At 51.9% G+C, this 5,421-nt stretch overlaps 4 non-coding genes across 4 annotated transcripts; all 4 read right to left on the minus strand.

Moving 5' to 3' along the window:
• Nucleotides 1-307: 307 nt before the first annotated feature.
• On the minus strand, nucleotides 308-381 carry TRNAN-GUU. Its single transcript has one exon. It is a non-coding gene; the product is annotated as a tRNA-Asn (tRNA).
• An 872-nt stretch (nucleotides 382-1,253) lies between these two features.
• Nucleotides 1,254-1,327, minus strand: TRNAN-GUU. Its single transcript has one exon. It is a non-coding gene; the product is annotated as a tRNA-Asn (tRNA).
• A 2,174-nt stretch (nucleotides 1,328-3,501) lies between these two features.
• On the minus strand, nucleotides 3,502-3,601 carry TRNAI-UAU. The gene is made up of 2 exons: nucleotides 3,564-3,601; nucleotides 3,502-3,537 (listed from the first exon to the last, which is right to left on the minus strand). It is a non-coding gene; the product is annotated as a tRNA-Ile (tRNA).
• Nucleotides 3,602-5,337: 1,736 nt separating this feature from the next.
• TRNAN-GUU lies at nucleotides 5,338-5,411 on the minus strand. The gene has a single exon. It is a non-coding gene; the product is annotated as a tRNA-Asn (tRNA).
• Between the last annotated feature and the right edge of the window lie 10 nt (nucleotides 5,412-5,421).

The following is a 5,421-nucleotide window of genomic DNA, read 5'->3' on the forward strand; positions in this document are numbered from 1 at the left end:
CGGCCGCAGTGACAGCGGGGCGGGCTGTCAGCGCGGCCCCCACCCTGCTCTTCACCGTGCTGCCGGCCCGGGCCTCCTCTGCCCGGCAGTGCCCCCCGCCTGTGCCGCAACCGGCTGGCTCTCCTGCGGCAGGTCGGGCTTCGCACAAGGCGCGCCGGTGTTTTCAGAGGGGAGAAGACCCGCCGCGGGCCTGCGCTGCCGTCCTTCCCCGCACCCCGCTGCATGGGAAAAGAAGTGAAGACCCCACGGCGCAGCGCCCCATTACTTTGCACCCTTGAAAAGCAGCACGAACAAAGCAGCGCGGCCACGTCCCTGGGTGGGCTTGAACCACCAACCTTTCGGTTAACAGCCGAACGCGCTAACCCATTGCGCCACAGAGACATGGAAACGCTCTCATGCCACGAAGAGGCGGGTCCTTAGGTACAAAGGGCCCAGACCTCTCAAGTTCTTCCAGGTCAAAACCAGCGACTTGTATTGTGTCCAGAAACCTACTGGGAGCCACTGAGACTCTGGAGCACTGTATTTCTGGGCTGATGGTGACCCTGCCCCTCAGAAAGTGGACCACCATGTTTTGCACCAGCTGCAGCTTCTGGACAGGTTTCAAGGAAAGCCCAACCTAGAGCAGCACATGGCAGTAATCTAGCCTAGAGGTTATAAAGGCATGGCTAATGGTAGCCAGACCTAAATTGAAAGGAAGAGTTACTGCCGTCTCACTAGATGGAGCTGCTTAAAGGCACTCCTTGCCACAGCCACCACCTGAAGATCCAGGTGCAGCAGAGCATCTCGGGGCACTCCAAGCACCCGCACATGCCCCTGGGATGGGCTGGCGTGTTCAGGTGTTAACCCAAGGTTGGTGGTTTAAGCCCACCTAGGGACAGGCTGCTCCTGTGTGGAAAAAGCTCCAGTGTTTTTAATAGGGGAAAAGACCTACAATTAGGCTCTTTTGTTCCCCGCCCAGCTACAGGACCCCGGGCGGGAGGAAGGGGGAATGGCAGTGCCAAACCAGCCGGGGCAGCGGGGGGCTGGTGGGGAGGTGTGCGTGCAAAGGGGGAGCTGTCTGGGTAACCAGTCCTTCTCATCACCCTGCTTCATGATTCCCTGTCCCAGGGGATTCAAACGTCTGTCATCGGAGCAGCGGACGAAGCAAGAGACGGGGGAACAAACAGATAAAAGAGCTGAAATACAAGCAAGAGATTATTTTTTAACCTTGGCTCTTTTAAAAGCGTCACATACACATCACAGAGGAAATGCTACGCCCCTGGGTGGGCTTGAACCACCAACCTTTCGGTTAACAGCCAAACACACTAACCCATTGCGCCACAGAGACATGAAAAGGTGCTTGTCCCTTTCCTGGTCACCCCTGTGTGGCCTACTGGTGCTTCAATAGAAACAAAGCATGTCCTCAAGCTTCATCATTAAGAAAACCCAACAGAAGACTGATGATGGACATCGTAATAGTAACAAGGAGGAGGATAATAGAAGCAGAGACCATGCCTCTGCAAGCTACACAGGTCTGAATACCTGTAGGAGTCTGAAATGAAGAAAACCAGCGGGAATGTCTTGAAGCTGGTCTGGTTGTCTTCTCTTCTTTAAAGCCTGATCCCTGCAAACAATGCATGTTCTCACTGTCCTCACCTACCATATCATGAGCATCATTGTAAAGCATGTGCACTTTCTCAGGTTTAGAAGCCTCAATCGCTTGAATATTAAGGCTCTTTTAGAAGTTTCTAAAAATGCATTTGGAGATGCTGTATATTTCACAGTAGGGTGATGACTCTGCATAGTTACCGTGATGAAATGCTCGAGTGATTTAACATTCGTAGGCGATATCACTCGTCTGCCTGAAGGCAGCACTGTTCGCTCCGCAACACACCAAGTGATCTTGGGCCAAGAATCCTCTGCATCGGCAGTTCTGCCTCCTGGAAAGCATTTCCACCTCATTCAGTGTTTGCAGGAAAATTCAACTGATGCTTTTGGGCATTTACATCTTTCAAGCGAGCCCTGGCTGTTTTTCAAAGTCCATTTCCATATGACCCAGAAAGTGCTCCAGCAGGCATGCACTTACAACTAATCAACTTGCAAGAGAGCACACAAGCTGAAGCATTTTACTGTGGACGTAAGCTGGTTGAGTTTAATTAAGGCCTCTCCCCTAGAACTGCCCCTGCAATGTTAAAGGATGAACAATGCCAGGCTTCTCGATTCAGAGCCACATGCAGATGTGAAGAAGCCTTCTCAGCAATGACTACGAACAAGTCTAAGGTCAGATCCAGGTTGACAGACAATCATATTAACATGGAGGTTAAAGGTTGAAGACTGAAAGTGCGAGAGGAAAAACCCTGGTCAGACCCAGTTCCCTCTCCCTTCAGCATCTGCCACTGTGGCAAGATGCACTGCCCCAGTGATGCACCATGCCCAGCTCCTCCAGGCAGCTGAGTGGGGCCACCCCCACTCCCATTTAATCAAGCTTCTCCTGAGCTGGAAGGGAGGCCACGGCTTGTATGCTGCTGCCTGCCTTGGGCCTCATTCAGCAAGGGAAGGGAGCTGCTCCCTGGGGAGAGAAGTACCTGGGATTCTTCTGCAAGAGCTGCTTGAGAACTACTGTGATGTTGCTCTGGTGGGCTCCTGTTTGTGGTGGGGTAGGTCTGTCCCACTGCAGGCCCACAGCTCCCCGCACTTGCCTGGGTCAGGTCTGGGCCTGGGCCTGGGCCTGGGCCTGGGCCTGGGCCTGGGGCTGAGGCTGAGCCGACAGCATGGCTGGGTGACAGGAGGCACCTCTGAGCTTTGCCTGCAAGAGGAAAAAAAAGGGCAAGGAGACTAGGAGCAGCTGAGGATTGTGCTCCCTCCTGTGCAGGCAGAACTTTGGGGCCTCATTCCAGCTGGCCACAGAAAGGGCCCATGCGGTGTTGGCTGGGGTCCAGCTGAGCTCCACTGCACAGAAAGCAGCAAGGCTGCCACTGAGGCACCAAGGCATTTGCCCCCAGCCCCTCACTGGCTCCTTGCAGGGCCATGACTCCTACAGGCTCTCTGAACAGCTGCAGAAAGGCTTTAACTCTTTTCCAAGCCCTGGGATGGCACACAGCTCCTTACAAAGCAGTTGGAAGGAAGGGGTGGCCCTTCTCCCCCAGACCTGCAGGTGTAGTGCTGGCGCCTGGAAATTACGCTTGGCACAACCTCCTCCAGCAGACCATCCTGTCCTCCTGTCGCCAGGACAGCCGGCAGGGCAGGCTCCCACAGCAAGGGGCTGAGTTTTACCACACGTTACGGAGTTAAGCTGGTCTCACACCATCCCCCTTAGCTCTGAGGCTGACTCTGTTGCAGCTGGGTTCTCCACTGCCTGGCACCTCTTCTGCCCCTTTCATGTGTCTGGACAAAGAGTACGAACGAGGTCAACGGGTCCGCAAAGGTCCCTCCACCTCTCAAGCTCTGCAGGCCTCAGTTGGGCTGGAAAGCAGAGGTGCACAGGCCATGGGTGAGCTGCTCGTGAGAGAGGCAAAAAGCTCATGCTCCTGGTGAGGCTTGAACTCACAACCTTGGTATAGCTCCAAAGGTTTTTAGTACTGCCTTATAAGTACCACGTGCTCACCAATTGCACCACTGGAGCAGGCATGGGGGTGGGTGGGCAGGGGTTGCTCCTGGGACACAGGCTTTTGGTGTGCCCATGGAAAAAGGGGCTCCCTTGCAGCTGGGAAAAAGGGGCTGAAGAAGAGCCTTTCACTCTGTTCTCTGCAGGAATTTGTCCAGCACACAGCTACTCAGTTTAGTCAGCTGAATTTAGTCCAGGAATTTAGTCCAGCACACAGCTACTTAGTATGTTCAGTTTTCCATTGAAAGAAGCTCTTCAAGTCTTCTGAAACTCCACAAACAAAAACTTTGTCAGTGGCAGGAATCCTTGATTCAGGGTTGATCTCTATCACAGCTCATTTATAGGTCTCAAGGTGACTTAAGAGTCCAATCCTTGAGCCACAGACCTGTCTGCAGAAGTTGCAGGTCTTTCTACAGGGGAGGGTGGGCTGTAGGCCAGGAGTTCTCTTCTTTTCCTTCCTCTGCTTTCTCTTCTCTACTTGGAGGGCAAGATACTTTAGGCTGAAATGGGCAGCCGCTTGGTTGAGGTTGTGGCACCATTGGAGTTGGTCTTTTGGTGTGCCCGTGGAAAAAGGGGCTCCCTTGCAGCTGGGAAAAAGGGGCTGAAGAAGAGCCTTTCACTCTGTTCTCTACAGGAATTTGTCCAGCACACAGCTACTTAGTATGTTCAGTTTTCCATTGAAAGAAGCTCTTCAAGTCTTCTGAAACTCCACAAACAAAAATGAAGCCCTGAATGGTATATAGGATGCTGATACTCTTATCTAAAGTGACGGAGAATGTAACAACAATATTTTATTATTTTACTTCTTTCATTCAACTTATGTGCTGCCCAACAAAGGCTCAGGGCAGCTTACAGGGCGAGAAACAACAAAAAGGTACTATGAGCTGTATGCCACATCAAAGGGGCTTGCAGGAAACATTAGGTCCAGGGGCCATGCTTTGAGAACCCCTGCTCTACAGATACTCAGAGAGAATTGAGGAGAAAGTACCCACTGTACTAAACCATGCTATTCAAAGTGGGAACAGACCAATGCAGCTACTACTTTTGATCTGAGCCCACAAGAGACCAAGAAGTTATTTTCAGCCCAAAGCCAACTTGCAGGAAGGGAAAAGCCCTGCCAAACTTATAGGATTCCAGTGTGATTCCCCCACCACACCCCCAGCATTGAGATCATAGTCACCAAGCATTAGTGTCAAGGGGGATCTGAGAGAGAAGTGGAGGAAGGTGAGAACATGCCTGTTTGCTGGATCAGGTAGAAAAGTCTCTTTAAGATAGAAATGATAAGGCAGTGTTTCTCTCAGAGTCCTAAACAAGACCAGCTTCCAGACACCATGTCTGGTTGTCTTTCTTCTCCTCCTTCTTCTTTATTGTCTTCACGGTATCATCTTCATCAGGTATTAACACCACCTTTATTACAACCCCCCATTTCCTCTTGTTGAATTAATCTAATGAAGCTTCGGAACACACCTTCTTTCCACTGAAATGCAAATACATAAGCCAGAGCATTGGATGCATATTAAAAACAGAAAAGTTGGGGGAAGATGGAAAATATGAAGCTGTGCGCCACAAGCCCATGTCTCTGTGGTGCAACAGGTGAGCTTGTTCGGTTAGAAGAGAGGGGGGGGGAAAGGTCTCACCCACTCTTCAGCATTGGAGTTTTGCCCTTCTATCCCCTCACCCGCACCTGCAGCTGGGCAGCTCCTCTTTTCTATTAACTATTAACCCTACGGGATCGTCTCAATGCAGGAAAAGCACGTCCCTGGGTGGGCTCGAACCACCAACCTGCAGGTTAACAGCCGAACGCGCTAACCCATTGCGCCACAGAGACAGCCGGCTCC

Source organism: Alligator sinensis, unplaced genomic scaffold (assembly GCF_000455745.1).
Source record: "Alligator sinensis unplaced genomic scaffold, ASM45574v1 scaffold566_1, whole genome shotgun sequence".
NCBI classification, from domain to species: Eukaryota; Metazoa; Chordata; order Crocodylia; family Alligatoridae; genus Alligator; species Alligator sinensis.